This window comes from Aulonocara sp. 'chitande type north' Nkhata Bay, linkage group LG12, assembly GCF_057382095.1.
Source record: "Aulonocara sp. 'chitande type north' Nkhata Bay isolate Kocher_YH1m ecotype deep benthic linkage group LG12, A_spYH_male_GT1.1, whole genome shotgun sequence".
Lineage (NCBI taxonomy): Eukaryota > Metazoa > Chordata > Actinopteri > Cichliformes > Cichlidae > Aulonocara > Aulonocara sp. 'chitande type north' Nkhata Bay.
Genome location: NC_141355.1, coordinates 25885957 through 25902696, shown reverse-complemented (window position 1 = coordinate 25902696; position 16740 = coordinate 25885957). Strand labels below are relative to the sequence as shown.

General features: G+C 40.7%; 1 protein-coding gene across 3 annotated transcripts in view; it reads left to right on the top strand.

Annotated features, from left to right (window-relative positions):
• pde4d (phosphodiesterase 4D, cAMP-specific) overlaps positions 1 to 16740 on the top strand; it is a 221777-nt gene that overhangs the window by 114250 nt on the left and 90787 nt on the right. The window lies entirely within an intron of this gene.

Below are 16740 nucleotides of genomic sequence, written 5' to 3'. Positions count from 1 at the left end.
CCCCTTACTTCTCTCATTCTCCAGTGTCCCTCTGCACTATGCAGCCCCCCCCCCATCTGCCTTCCTGCGCTGTTGCTGCTTTTATCTCTCTGCGATGTATAGTCATGCAATATGTCACGAGATAAACCCCAAAGCTGCCTGTCTTGTTAGGTAATTCAAGGCAGGAGAAGCCATCCATCTCTATGTTTATTCCCTCCTGCTGTGGGTTTCTCTGCACACCTGCCTGCCTCCCTGCAGTTTTTGACTATTAATTAGTCTCTTCCTGGCTGTCTATCAGCCTCTGTTGCATTTACCTCATCCCTTCCTTTCAAGTCGTTTCCAGTCTCCAGCCTCTCTCTCCCATTGCGCCTTTTCGCCTCCTCCCCACTCTCATTGTTTCTCCCCCTTAATCAATTTCACCCCCTCCGCTACACCCCATCCCCTCCTCCTCCGCCTCACCCTCCCCATTTTTTGCGACTCATCTCTCTTTCTCTTCCCTCTCCATTTTTCTTCCATCTTTCTCCTGCCTCTTTCCTTCTTTCTTTTTCAGAATGTCTTCTGTCCCACTTCCTCTACTCTCAATCTCTTTAGTGATTTGTCTCCCTTCTGGCATTTGGATCTGGCTCATGATCAAAAACTCATATTCTCATAAAGAAAATCATATATCAGGATTTCTTTACTCCCCGATCTGTTATTTATTTCACCCTTTGATTCTACGTCAAGGTGTGTTTTATCCAGTCATCTGCCTTTCACTCTCCTTTATATTCTTTTGATTTTTATCATCATTTTTTTCTTTTTCACTATTAATTTATAAATCTGCCATTATTGGTCATTTGTCTTGTGCCCTCTCTTCTTTTTCTTTGCTCTTTGTAGCCGATGGCACAAATACCTGATAAAAGATGTACAGTATCTCATGGCTTCTTGCTATTTTAGTGCAGCCTCCTGCGTGTTTGTACCATTTTAATTTTGTGAATTAATTATCCATGTGCAGATTCATACACTTTCTGCGTGTGTACATGCAAATGTGGGTGTCTGTATGTGATTATTAATTAAGCTTATGTAACATTCGACACCATCTCTCCCGAGTGCCACTCTAAAAAGGAAGCTATTCCATATTAAGAAGCAGAAATGTGTTTATTCTTGGATTGGGATTTTTCTTTTTTTCCTCATTTTTTTCTAAATGACGCTCAGTCTTGTAGGGCACATCGGCTTGGTTTCCTAGAATGGTATATATCTTTAACAGGTGAAAATACGAGAGGTGCAAAAAGAAAGGAAGTGACACTGGTGGCGTGATGAGTCATTTATTATAGATGAGAAAATAGCAGTGATGTTTAAAAAAAACCCATCGTGACGAGTTAGCTGTTCTATTTTTGGTGACTGTCGCTCAACTGATTTTCTTACTTTGCTTAAGATGTATATGGAAAAAGTCTATCAGGAATTACTACACTCTTATTGTTAAGGAAGATGAATTGTGAGAGTATTTTTTATTGTTATTGGAACATCCCATAAAAAGACCAGTATTGTCTGCAAAGCCACACCCTGATGGGAATAATGTCCCCTGCAACCCAATAAATATTGAATACCCATAAAATAACCACAAGCCTGAGAGATGGTCATGCAACATCCACAAATAGATATACTCTCCTGAGACTGATAAAAGAAACACAGAAGTGTTTCAGCTTAAACTGCACAAAGAAAATGTGGATTATGACACAGAGGAGTAGAATCAGGTTGTGGCTTAAGCATTTCGTCCTTCTTGTTTTTGCTTATTCAGTTCAGGATAGCAGTGGGGCCTAACCTATCCCATCATAGGGCGAGAGGTGAGGTACTCCCTGGGCAGATTGCCAGTCTAACACATAGAGACAAACAAGCATTGATGCTCACAATGTAGAATCACGAGTTAGCCAAACATGCATGTGTTTGAACTCTGGGAGGAGGTCAGAAAACCTTGTGGGAACCCATGCAAGCACAGGGAGAATATGCAAACTCTGCACAGACAGCCCACAGCTGGGTGGTGGATTTGAACTCAGGACATTTTGCTGTAAGACACCACAACTCTGTTTTTATATGTTCGTGTCTTTTAATAAAACACTTTTAAAATTCATAATGGATGTTTGAAGAAGCTCTGCAATGGATTGGCCATTGCTGAGGCTCTCTGCCTTTGACAGTTGGGTTACCTGCAACCTGAGTAGGGTAATTAGGATGGATAGTTGGATGAATGAATGTTTAATTAGTTTCTTTCTTTCCCCCGATCCTGGTGAAGAAAACATCTCTGTCCTTGAAATGGAGAGACCAAATATGTTTGCTTCAGGGTGACTGTGTGGATCTGTGAAATGTGTATTTGGTTAGATACTGGTATTTGGATCATGACATTTGGGGTGAGAGAAGAACAAGAGCATGAAAGAAGAATGGCCACTTAATAACTAACTTGTTGGTCATGTACCTGTGTTGTGTCTTGACATTTGAAAAAAGGCAGCAGACAGAATATCAGACAGAGATAAAGAGAGTGTGGGAGGAAAGCAGAAGAATGGCTGTTTGTGTGTGCATGTGCGAGCCAGGGAACGGGAGAGAAACAATTTGTTTCTAAGAGGGAGACACCATAAAATGGCTGTGAGCGGTCCGGAGGTTGACAACTGCAGTGTAATTTACTCCAATCACCTCCTCATTGTTTTACAGCTGCAGGGAATCACAGACCACTGTGGTGTAAATCTGGTGACATACACAGTCCTCGGTGGCGCCACTCCACACTTCATTAACAAGACAATCCTCCTCCACGGGCCGATTGGTATGATGTACAGCGTCGCTGTTCTTAGGGACTCGACATTGTGAAAACCATTCACAAATTGTTTTACAGTCACTGTGAGAACACTTTAGAGAATGTATCCCAAATGCTGATTGGCTTCTTTGTTCTGAGTGAATTTGATTGGCGTAATTATTTGCAAAGACATAAAAAAGGTATTATGGGGGATTTTATGGAATTTAATGGTTTACAGAGTTCCTCGAAAAAAGGGTTTGGCCTCATTTAATGGCGACACTTTTAAAGTCCCAGTTCTTGGGAAGATACAGCGATGATATAATAGAATTTTGAAAGAAGTAAATATTTGAGCTGGATTTCATTTAGCTGAGAGGATTTTAAGTAGAGTGCGGTAGTTCTTATTTAATTGTTGCCGGCATTATCGTAACCTAAGCTGCAGGAGTACCTCCAACAGCAGCAGACGCATTAGTGTGGCTTTCTTTATGGAATTAGGTAGTATCTACAAAATGGGGTGTGCTGACAACAGACTTAAGACTCAGATTGGCACTGTGCCCTGCAATAAAGGGATGTATTACTTTGAGAGCCACCAGAGTCAGTTGGGGGGGGGGGGGGGGGTGATTGGTTTAACCGGAGAGCAGTTGCCAAATTAAATGTATGTGGGGGGTTTTTTGTGTTGTTTTTTGTTGCATATGGACACATTGATCACCAAGAGGCTTCTCTACCATTTTGGTTGTGCGATACAGCGTGACCGGAGGTTAATCGCTTTCAAGAGTCACGTCCCATGTCCTGACACTGCGCTTGCAGACCCCCGCAATGGCTATGGTTGAAATGTGCCCGTGCTCTCTCTGAGGTGCTCGTCAATATCCCTTCTCAGCTCTTCTGCTGAAGAGTGCACACAAAGGGAGCGTCGAACGGTGTGCTCTCACCTTCGAGTGACAGACACACTCACGACTCTTTTTTGCATTCTCTCCACCAGAATATCTCTGATGATATCCTGTTTTCAACTTTCCTCCTCACTGACCCTGAGGTATTTTTAATGCTGTTGCACAACACCGTCTGATGCTGCATTGCAACAGTGTAAGTGTCTCTTTATGTAAGAGGAGAGTGGGGTTTCAGCGAGGGGAGAACAGGTGGCTTTAGCTGGTGGTGCTGATGCCGGGGCTTCTTCCCCCTGCTGAGTGGTCCGACTGCGGGGGTTTAGGTGGGGATAGCGGTTGGACCGTTGAGGAGAGATGGATGTTGAATTGATGGATGCGTGATTGATGTGTGGATAAATGCGGTAAGGGTGGTATGGAGGGAGGGAGGCAAGGTAGAAGAGAGGAAGAGCGTGGGAGTAGAGGACCTGAAGCTAAACACAGTGGTGCTAATCTAGGCAGAGCATGACTGTCTTCACTTCACTTCTCACTTGGTTATATCATCTCTCTTTGTCTGTCTGTCTTGCTTTCTCTCCCTCACTATATATTATTTATTTATTTATGTATTTTTTCATTTTTATCTTAACGCGGCTGACAAACTTCCTACAGTAATTGTTGGTCAAGGTTTCCCATTTTTGTTCACAACTTATCCGTACAGCTTAACAGCCTTATGACTCATAGCTGGCCATGGTTGGAGTCTAACAAAACATGCATTTCTTTTTTAAAGAATTAGTTTGACAGTAGCTCCAGCTAGTCAGTGCTTCAGGCGTGAAACCTTCAATTTTTTGTTTTGTGTCGATAAAACAACACCGTGTATAATGTGTTATGTAAGACGAGCTTGGTAGGCAGATATGCTGAGGCGCAGTATCCAGCTAATGGCAGTAGTTTTATATTTACTATACAGACACGAGAGATGCATCGCTCCTGTGAGCCAGCTCTGCCAGAAAATGGATACGTGAAAGCATATTTCTCAAAGCAAACAGGTTAATTTAGCAAAGTTTTCAAACAAGAGGCTTGTCATGCTTGATTTGTTGTGGATATTAATGCTAAAATCATCTGCTTACTATCTGCAATAACACCAAAGCAAACTGCAGATAATGTGACATCCTCTGAGTTTTCCTTGTCTGGCATGATAATATCCAATTCATACTTCACACATTCCTAACAAATTTTGTTTTAAAGATGTAGCTTCTACCTTCGATTCGTTTTTTAGCTCGCAGCTTTCATCCTGCTGTGCAGTAAGACGGATTCTACAGGTTTTATCAGCCCAAACACCGCTCCCCTCCCAGGAGAATAGAGCGCCTGTGATTTGCATACATATGAGCATTTGAGCCATGCTGCTGTGGCTGCTCTGCTAACAGTCTTGGCTGCACGACACATCGGCACAGTTCAGGCTTTTCCTTTCATGACCAGTCAGATTTAGAACAATCAATAGCATGTACACGACTTCGCATGGATTCACTCAAACGTACACAAATAGATATGTGCATGCTTATTCTGTGTCATTCTCTCACTGTCAGAGATTAGACAGGACCCCGGTTATATGACTCAGCTTTGACTTTGTATTCTGAGGTAGTGGCCGAGTCAGTGTTGGCTGAGATGAATAAGAAAGCTAAGATTATATAACTGTGTGACAGAGAGAGACTGTGAAAGAGGCAACGATAAGTACGGCACAGAGTGATGATTGTTTATGTTTTATACACTGTATTTTAGAACTTACCAGAAATAATATTTTACTAATGAAATGCCCTCTAGAACAGCAGTAATCTCATCATCCCATTTCCTGTACAGTTTTAGAACATAACTGCATTGTTTGAGAAATTATTAATACGTCAGTGGCTCATTGCCTCAGTATAAATAGAATTGGTCACTCTGTGCTATCAGCTGACCTGGAGTAACTGCAGAGTGGCCATTCATTAAACAGATTACAGGAAGGCTTTTCGGCAAAGTGACCTTTGCCTATAACCACCTACCTGACTTGCTGCTGAACACGTAATACAAATGTTCTTAAATTTTTTTATTTTGTATTGGGAATCACTGCTTTATGAAATGCCAAATTAGTATTCAAAGACATCTTTTGAGGCTACAGAATAAATTCTAGTCAGGTAATCCGAGCCGGACTGCCTGATCTTGGGTCAGGTACAGGTTGAACTGTGCAATTTAGTTTTATGATCAACATGAATACTTGCCGAGAGGATGTGATAAAGTAGAAAGTGATACACTGAGAGAATTGCAGTAATAATAATTAGTTTAGTCTGGACTTTTTTCGGCCCCACGTGTGGTGAATGCAGCCAATGCAGGTTAGGGTATGAATGACCAAAGGAAACCCAGGATGTGAAACTAACGTCAATAAAGGGCTTTTTTGAAGGGAAAGTAAGCAAAAGGAATTTGCTGATGCTATCGTGCTGACCATTATTTCACAGAAACTGAAATTGAATTCTTGTTTTGTAGTTGATGATTTATTGTGGGCAGCAAACTGTTTTCAGCTTCTGAAATGGGGCGTGTCAGTGAAAGGTTTGAGAGCCACCATAGCGTAACGCTAATTATTTACTTAAGGCCGAAGTTGATGGCTCAGTCATACAAGAGTGAAAATAGGTTGGCAACCTCCTTACAACAAAACGAGTTGTTGCCTGTGGGTTACATTTAATTTTTTTTCTCATTTTATAACTGATTGGAAGTTGTTGCAGTGACAAATCGGTCACCCAACCTCAGTCTCTGGGTGACCTCCTTCAATTGCAAGATGATTGCATAGATCGCTTTGTGGGAAGCAACCTGTCTCCAAACAATCCAAGTCAGTCCAAGTCCAAGTCAGACTGACTGCAGTCTTGCCGGCACATTCCAATTAGTCACAGTTAGTCTTCACCAGTGAGTGCAATTTGTCTGCAGAGCGTTGTTTTACAGTAGGAGACTTGACATAACTGGTTATATTTCCATATAATAGCAAGGTTGTTGAGCGCCTATATTTTTTCAGTTAGATTATTGTCTTGCAGCATCTGCATCATTATCTGTGGTGGAACTTCTGTTCCAAATCTGTGATCTGGACTTTGAAGTGACTAATGTGAATTTCTGTTTAATGTGATTTTCTTTCATTTTGCTGATTTTCTGCAATTAGTCAAAAAAAGAAAGAAAAAAGAAAAGTGGCGTGCTTAACTTCAAACAATAAAATAATCAAAATGCCAAATTGTTAATATTGACTTTGAAACTCGAATTTCAAAATGACATTATATGTTATATAATGTATTCAATATTTCATGGCAATAATAAAAAAGCGCACGTGTTGCCTCAACATTTCTGATGCATGTATGAGCGCAACCTGCAATAAAGCACCAACTGGACCGAATTCATGATGCTCAAAGGTGGCAACAATCACATTAACAGAAGTAGACTGTGAAAGTATTTTAAAAGTAAAAATGTTAAATTCTCTTTCCTCTGTAAGTTTTGCTAATTTTAGCTGTTTCAGTAATCACTGTACTGTCACAAACAGATTGGATGTAACCGCCCCATTCACTTAGAAACAGACTGACTCTTATTGCTGTTTAGCACGTGAAGCACCAATGCTGCTTAGAAGATAGCAACTGATTGAGAATGGTTGCAGGGCTGGTCCTCATTTAAAGACAGTGAGATCACAAGTTCATTGTCCCCAGTCGCAGTCACAAACCACCTCTTGCCCTTTTTTAAATATTGAAATAAGTGGATACGTCTATATTTGTCCACCTGAGCTTGTCCAAGCTTCTGTGAGTTCCCGTTGCCCTCGGTCCCCTTCCTTCACTTTCCACGTTTTTTCACATCAAGCCAGAATTCAGTGCCAGCATTAATGAGGTTCACATCTATTACATGCAAAATTTCTATATGGCTATAGAAATATGGCTCTGAAAACCAAAAGAGATTGACACTGCTTCAGATTCTGCTTGCTGATGTGTATTTTCAGCCCTTAAAAGTCATGACGCCAGGCTAAACATTGTAATTTCCCTGAAGCACAGTTAGCCGCAGGTCTACAGTGATCCGTAATGAAGGGGGGGGTTATGTGCATATTGATAATTATTTGAATCCAACAGGTCCAGACACATGAAGGTGTTTTAGCAGCTGTTACTGCACTACCAGATTTAATTAAACGATGACCAGAATTAATCTGCATTGAAGAGGCCACAGCTGCGGGGGCTTCATCAAAGGCCTTTTGATATGTTGATGTGTTTTTGATTCAACCAAATTACTGAAAGATTCTGCCTGTGCTTGGTCCGACATGTCAGCCATTCATATGCTTTTGTTTTCATCTTGTTTTGTGCAGTACGCATCTATCTACCTCTAGATTGATCGGCGTATCCACGTCAGAGTCTACATGTTGGACATTGCCGTTCTCACCCACTGCCCCTTTAGCGCCTTCCCACTTGTTTTCTTTAGGGGGTTTTTTGCCGCACCTTCATTATCTTTTCGAGCCGTGTTATATTTCGGTTGATTTCACCATCTGAACTTCGACTTGAATGCTAAGGGAGAATTCAGCCGCTGATGAGGGGGCTGTACTGATAACTGCAGCTGCACCAGGGCCTCACCAGAATAGCCTGAGGACTGAGAGCCTTGAGAAGAGGAGTGGCGATGTAAGGGGAAGCTGTTAATCGCTTTGAGTATCTTTGTAACAGATTGCAGATGGCCGTGCACTCTTTTAGGCGTATCTGATGCAGCTACTGTGTAGTTTGAGAGGTGCTGGCTAAATTTCCATCTCTTTCACAGCTCCATTCCCACCACAGTCGAAACATTCCTAAATGTAACAAGAGGGGAGGAAAAAAAAGAGAGAGAAGATTTTCAAAACTCAAAGAGACACTTCAATGTGGCCTAAAGCTTCCTTTATCATTTTTCTTTGAGAGAGCCTTATTAGCTTGAGGTGAGATCCATTAATGATGCATGGATGTGGTAAATCCATTGGTCATGTGTGATTATAGTTGGCAGGCTCAGCTCATTAAACAATAATTGAAAGTAGCACCCTCTCCATTCATAATGCCCATTTTCTCGACTTAGAAACCATTAGTTTAAGGTCTTCTTTTTGTTCAGGTCAACTCACCTCTTCAAAAGAATATTGAACCTGCACACTAGTTGTATGATAGATAGAAAAGTTCTCTAATATTTGGATTTGAGAGGCAGAAAAGTTTGTCCATGTTATATTTGGAAAACATGTCAAGATGGTTGAAACAGTCAGGTTTTGGTTTATCAGCATATTATTAAGACGCAGATCTTTTGGGGATTGCATATGACCTAAAAATCAAATATGTGGAGCTTTGAAAACCAGTTGTGAATAAGGCGGTAGCTGAAAGTAGCTCTAGATATTGTAACATCTGCAAAAAAAAGCTGCTTTGGTTTGACACTGTGAGCTGCGCGTACACTGGACGCTCGTTGCACATCACTTTGAAACCGATGGCTGGTTGCTTACACATATCCTGGGCACCGGTTGCTAGGTGACCCTCTAATGTACTTACTTTAATGCCAATCAACAGTGTTGTTCACTCTCGCTGGTAGATGCTTCAGTGGCTCGCCTGAAGTTTATCTCATATCCCAACCACTTCGCAGTTGCCAAATATCATTCACTTTCTGTGGTCTCACGAATCACTTCTGGTATTTATGAAGAGGGCTGCTGAACGAAAACGATTGCACAGACATCTGGTAAAACATTGGGGGTATAAATATAAATGGGGGGAAAAAGTTGTGCAAATTCTTTACCTTTTTTCTACATTTTTTTTTTCTACAATGTGCTCTTCCACTCTTCATTTTCCTTAGGTTGGCACTCACATAATAGTCATCTTGTCTGTATCAGACTTTTAAGACCTGGTTTGATATTTAAAAAATGCAGACATGAGCTCACGGTGTTGTACAGCTTCTATTACCTGATCAGTTATCTCCAGTCTGATCCTGTTGAATTCAATCCATTTCACTTCGCTCCAGTCTTCAGTGGTCTTATATATTGACAGGGAAAACTGGCATTTCTAGGTTGATCCCTAATCCTGTTGGTGAAACACCTTTGTGACCCGGTCATTTTCTTTCACCTTTTCCTTTTTATCTACCCGAATGGGGTCTTGGTCCACCTCTAGCAGTTCTAATGAGGTGCGTGTCCAATTAAGATGCAGCTGCCTCCTGTGTTGTGAGAGCCATTCTGTTATTGATGTCATCCCTTGATCATTTTTCACAGCTGCTTCCAATATCCTGCTCTTTATGAGAGCCTGTTTTCATCTTTTATGTGCTAGCATTTGTGTGCATATGTGTGCAAATATAGACTGTGCAAATACATCTGGTGGCTTTGTGTTTGTGCAATATGTATACGTGCATATTCAAATTTCTGTGTGCGCGTCTTCCTCCGTGCATCCTTTTTAAAACATTTTCTTGTGTGTGTGTGTGTATGTGTGTACTTGTCGGTGTTGGTTCCTATCCTGATTACCAGTCTTACGCTGCCTGTCTGACCACTAGGGTTGTCTCCTTTGATTGCATTGATTTAGTGCCCGCTGCATGCTGTAATGAAAGATGAAAAATGAACAGCATGCTCTGACTATGAGGTAATTGGCCTGCACCTTGCTTCTCATCGCTCTCATGAGACTGAGGGTGAGGATGTTAGGAGACATTAGTGTGCGAGGGAATCATGCGAGTGCTGCTTTGTGCGAGCATCTCTGTCTTTTGCTTTTTGGGGGCGGGGGTAATAGGAAACATTTAAGGCTTGTGATCTTCATGCTTCTGTGGGATTTTAGTGGCAAGAGCATGAAAATTGGACGTGTGTTCTGACAGCCCGTGTTCTCTCAACCCAATGTTGCTCATGCATTGCTAACACTATAGCACACAGTTGGCTGTCTATTAAGCACACGTGGCTAAACAGGGTACCGTCTTATGCAGCTTTCTTGCAATAAATTGCACTTTCATGAACAGAAATTTTTTGCAGGGCTGTACTATATTTCAGTTGAATTTCAATTGGTTTTAGTTCTCCACCCAATTATGTGGTGAAGGCTGGATGCAGTAGGTGGGATTCACTACAGGACTGTTTTATTGGACTGCATTAGTTTTAGCTAGTTCTACATAATGGGTGTTTGTGTGTGTGTGTGTGTGTTTTGTGGAAAGCAGCACCATAAAAAAGAAGCTGATATTTGCATTGCAGAGCCACTTTGCTGTGTGGGCCAGATGCTTGACTGGCAGGATTGTCTGTGAGTGAGCAGATGGTTTGGAAGAATAAGTCTCGTCAGAAAGTGGATGGCGGCCATGCGATGATCACTCTCACAGCAGACACTAGCTTTCGCATCCAGATTTCTGTCTTTGATTTGGTTTGGAAACAAAACGCTTTGGTTAAGGTCAGGTAAATCTAACTGGTCTGAATGTGAGTCACTGACCTTTTCTTTCAAAGCAGAACAAAATAATTTCATCGCTTTTATCAGTGCACATTTGGTAAATGGACTGGTTGTTATATAGTGCTTTTTCACTATTTAAGCACTCTGTACAACATGCCTCATTCAAACACTTTTTTTTCTACACTTAAAAGTTTGTTTTTTTTATCTGGCATTCACATACAGTCATGCTCTAATGAACGCATCTTGCTTGAGGACACTTTGGCATACAGACTACAACAGTCAGGAATCAAACCACCAACCTTCCAATTAGCAGATGACTAGCTCTACTTCCTGAGCTGAAGTCACCCCTAAGACAAGACTCACCCATAGTTTACTACAAAGTACTTCAGCAGAAAAAAAATGTGTTATGTGTGATTGTCTCACTAAGGTCTCAGCCACATAGGCCTAGGAACTGGTTCATGGCCCCGGGAATCCTCTGATTGCTAAGGAAAGATGTTTATTCACTGACCGATTGGTGAGAATTGCTGTTGCTGGGTGAAATCTGTGACAAAGAGGGTGCTGCATCACAAACCTTCTTGTTTTTGTCTTCAAAAACTCACAAACTAACCAGCTAAATGAGTTGAAGCGGTTTGATGTAAAAGTTTTGCTGTTGAAACCAACATATTTTTAAAGACGCAACTTTTACTTTGAAAGGGATCAGTCACCGTTCCTGGTTTGCATATCCTTCTTTAAATTATCAAAGAGGCTAGGTGGTGAGAATTTGCAGTCAAATTGGTGTCTAGCATTTTGCAGATACCCACTAAAGCAACTGGAAAGAGGATTTTCAGTCAGCACTGCATACCTCTTTGTGACCAATAGTAAACAACCGCTCACCAAATGGTCAGGTATTACACACCTTTCCCTAGCGACCAGTGGTTGCCATGGGCTCACCTTCCAGTCACTAGCCCTGCGTGACTGGGGCTTGAGTAATTTCACAGGGACTGCCGGGAAACCTCCAGCAGCCACTTGAATTTGGCTGGGGAATACATATGTCTAATCGCTTAGTAAATAATATATTTGCAATCTAGTAAAGCTAACAATATTTCATCATTGCAGTAAAAGAAAATGAATGCTGCGTGCTATCCAGTAAATGTTGAGATTTGTGAATACATTGTAGACCCAGCTCCGTGCATTGTGTCCAGCTACATTAACTAGCCTTTGTGCTGGGTTTTAGGGAGTGCCTGACTAATGGCCTGGAGGGAAAAGATTAGTTCAGGGTGCTTAGAACTGATCTCAGCCCTCCAATAGCTTCAAATGGATGCTCATTGCAACTGTCAAACCACAGGAGAGTGAAAAAATGGTGTATAGCATATGTAAGATATAAGCTTACATATGCTATACACCATTGGGCAGGTTTTAGACATTTTAGTCCCTATTTCACCGCGATATTTTTCAAATTTAAAGCCAACCATATTCACAAATTTTACAATAGGTACTCAGCATTATAAGTTGCTTGACATAGCATTACTCTCAGTCGCTCAGTAAACCTAGCTTGGATTGTATACAGCAGACTCTTATTACCTCTTAGTAGATGGCGCAGTAAACTGAAAAATGTCTGCTCTTCAGTCCCAAGGCTCACTTGCTTGGCAACACACAGTGCAGTAATGCCCACACACAGTGTAAACAGGGAAACAGGAAACACACTGGAAAATAGTTACATCACACTTCCCCCACAGCACACAAAAGCACACAGACACACTCATACGCACAAACTCCAAAAGTCTGCAGGTTTACTTCAGCCAAATATACGTTTTTTTTGGAAGTGTCAGACACGAGTGTTTCCCTCCCTGTTAACATGCTTTCAGGATCTTGTAATGCAGGATATGTAAATGAGATATATTTGTGATACAAGCTGTTAGCCTTGCTTTTAGCTTGTCGTCAGTTCATGCGGTGAATTTTTTGAAAAGGTTTTATTAATTCAGTGCTGTTTGTAGGTGGAAATGGTCAGGCAACATCCACTTCAGACAGATGAATGACAAGAGAATTACAAATTACCTCTGATCAGACGGCTAGTATAAATACAAAGGATAGTGCAGTGAGTTAATGCTGCCTCGTAATGCAGATAAGTGTTGGGTTTTTTTAATCAAAAGCTATCCGCACGGTTTGATGGCTTTGAAAGTATAAAATCATTTCTGCAGAAAAAGCTTTGTCAGTCATGTGTGCATACTGTACTGTAGATAAGTTTGATTAAACACTGCAATCTGCAGCAGTGCAACAGGAACCTCTTCTGTTCAAAACATCCTCTCCTGGCTTCAGCATAGGAAGATTTGGAAGCCTGCATTCACTGATGGTTGCTGAATGTGGTCCTCCTCCAAGTACCTAAACATCCATAACTTTTTGTGCTGTTCCTGGAAAACCTTCATCTCTTTCCTTGGACTACATGTAGCAAGCTTAGAAAGTTGGGAGGCCTTAAAAAAAAAAACACCAAAAAAATAAAACAGATGGTCCACTTTTTCCGGGCTGTAAATTAATTTTGCTGCACAATCGTGTTGGTTCTGCTGCTCTAATATTTGAATACACTGTGGCATTAGGCTGTGTTGTTTGCTGATCCCAGCAAACAATGGTTTTCATCAATATAATATTGCAATATCAATATAATATTGCAGCATTAGACTGACTTTAAAAGATAAAAAAAAAATCATTTTGCTTACAGTGAATACAAATGTCTTTTATATCAGTTAGTAAGCTAGCTAACAATGAGGGATCACAGGTCGGTGTGCATTCTGATCCGTGGGGTAATAGTTGCTATAAACAATTTCAAGGTAAAACAGTTAAGGGGTGGTTGGTGTTAGAAGTGATGGGATTTAACTGGCTGTAGCTTCGTATTCAGTGTGCACACACGATCACTGACAGTCAAGGTAATGTGTAATGGTAATTCTTTCATGTTTTGTATTAAATTCTCTCCTTTTTACACTGTCTTGCTATTTTCTGACTCCCCAACTACTACTGCCAGTAAAAGGATTACTGATGACATGCATGATTAAAGTGGATGAATACTTTGAGCACAATCATGCTCCTAAATGTAGACAGTTTAGGAGTAGACAAAACTGTAATATTATTACAATTCCACTCGTCTTTCCAGTGACATTGCATGGCCATGCCGTCGCTATATACAGTATGTAATTGGCAGTAACAGCACAGCTTCATCAAGAAAATAATACTTTCAATCCAGGATGTAGCCTGTCCAGCACTTGAACGTTGCCACAGGATGAGAGCGAGGTGAGGTAGAGTGATTCACACGATATGAACTCTGAATGACCTGTTCTGGCTGAAAAGCTCCTGCACTTCAAGAAGCCTGCATTCAACGTGTATAACATTATGATGTTTTTTCTTTTTAAATCTACAATAAGCAGATATAAGGCTCAGTCTGAGTGAATTAATTTTGCACTCCTGGTAGCTGTACTCATATTTCCATAATGTTTGAAGCTGTTAAATTTCCTTTTTTTGTCATCTTTTTTTCTGTGTTAGCTACTGTAGTACAAACAATTTTGGGTCAGTGTTATTTCAGTTCAGTAGTTCTTAATGTTTATCAAAAGAAACATGAACATATTAGGTGTAAAGTGCAGATAGTGATTACTGGTTTTAATTAACAAGTGTCTAGAAATGCCTATTTGTGCAACTTTAGAGGTTACCTGAGTAATCAATGAGTGCACCAGCTTGAAGGAAGGTGTCTGACTGATGGATGCGTACAAATACAAATATATACATTACCAAGCATACATTCCTCCACTTTCTCACAGTATTATAGGATTATAAGAACACTATTATGTTTCTTGGTTTCTGTATGCTGCTTTTGCTGGCATGTGATTTTTTTAAAATGATATTTTATTCTGATTTTGTATTATAAGTAAACTATCATATTTTTTTGTTAATCAAACTTGGTTTCTCCATAAGCTAACTTTTTCTTACTGCTTCTTCCAGTGATGTAACTGGTAGCCTGTAAAGCTGTGCTTTCAAACTAGTTTCCCCATCACTGCATACATACTGAAAGTACACTTAAGAATGCATTAAGCCTCAGAAAAAATAGAGCTGTTGATTTTAGAAAGCTGTCAGAGGACCTTGTCACGTTTGAATTGCTCATTGATTTATGAGAAAAGGGCCTTCCTTCGACTGGTCACTGAAAAATATACCCACTGGTTTCCGTGACAACAGGGAGCTCACCTGGAAATGAACTCTTCATGCCAACAGTGCTGAGGCAGTGCTGTGTTTCCAAGGATGTTGAAAGGCTTTGTGATCAAACGCCCTCTTGCTTTCTTACCGTTTGTGGAAATATTGCTCTTCTGTTTCACTGTTGCTTTGCTCGACCTGATTTGAGCTTTGATTGCTTGTCTTGTATTTTCTGGAGTATGCAACCTAAATTTCAGCACTCATTTATACTCACTTTTGGACTGTAACTCCGCAGAGTAGGTGGCACCTTGGTGGAGGTCATATTTTCCCATCTGTCAGTTTGTAAGCAGGATTACACAAAAACCACCTGACTGATTTTGATTAGATTTGATGGAGAGGTAGAGCAAAGGCTGGGCAAAGGAGGAACCAAGATCATTTTGACCTGGGTCATTTTTGTTTTTGTTTGTCTCTTTGTTTGTCTCTTTGTTTGTCTGTCTGTTTGTTTGTTTGTTTGTTTGTTTGTTTGTTTTTTGGGGGGGGGGGGTCAGAACAGATTTGAGAGACTGAGGAAGACTTGCAAATAATTGCCATCTAACAGTTAAATCCCTGTCCTGCTGTAACTATGTCAATGTTTGCGGAGGAATTTCTGAATTTCTGTTTAAAATCTATGAAGTTGTGGCTGGAATCTGAGTGTAAATACTTAATGTGAATTTGTGACTATTAATCTTTATTATCACAATTAGATTGCATGGACCAAAATGCTAACTTGCCCCATTCAATTACAAACTAATAGCAGACTGACTCAGTTTTATTGCCATTTTATCCATGGCTTGACACAGCAAAGCTGCTTTGAGGATGACAGCTGACTGCGAGTGGGCATTTTAATGGAAAAAGGATCCAAATTCATTGCAAGAATTTTGTTCAAGCCATAGTCTTCAACCACTGCTTTCCTTTCCTTCTTTATCTAATAAATGATTTATTTTGTATAAAAGGTGGAAAAGGTTCTCTGTCAAGGAGGAGAAAATAGTTGTTTATTTGGCTTAGATCACAATAGAAATGTTATCGTGTGTGTGTTACAGCGCCGAGCTGTCACTGGACTTAAAAAACACTGCTAGACTCCAACCTCATTGTGCTCTGGCATATTGAATAAGCTGGAAATAAGGAGCTAATTTTAGAATCCAATGTACCTTGATGTTTGACTAAAGAAATAATGGCCATCATGCCACAGCGTCTCTTAATTACTTCTGTTGTGGGTTTGATTAAGGCGCCGCGGTGCCGTGTCGTCTCTCAGGAATGAAATGTGTGTTGATATCTCGGTGTGCTGGCCCTTATGTGCTGGTGTGCATTTATGTGTATGCAGCTGTCTTCATGTTGCAGTGGGGGGTAAAATTGATTTGAGAGCCAGAACTACTTAATCTTCTTTTAAAATTGGTATTTGACAGAAAGCTTATCTCACATGCCAGAGAGGAGGATGTGGAGGTCTGAGGGGAAGGGGAGGGGGGAATGGAAGGAAGAAAATGAAAGTGCGATTGGTGTCTTTTGCATCAGTGGCCTTCTTCTGCATTGGCTTCTTTGTTTAGACTCTAACTTGTTTCTGCTGCATAAAGCAAGGGACTTGCAATCTGTGTTTCTTTTT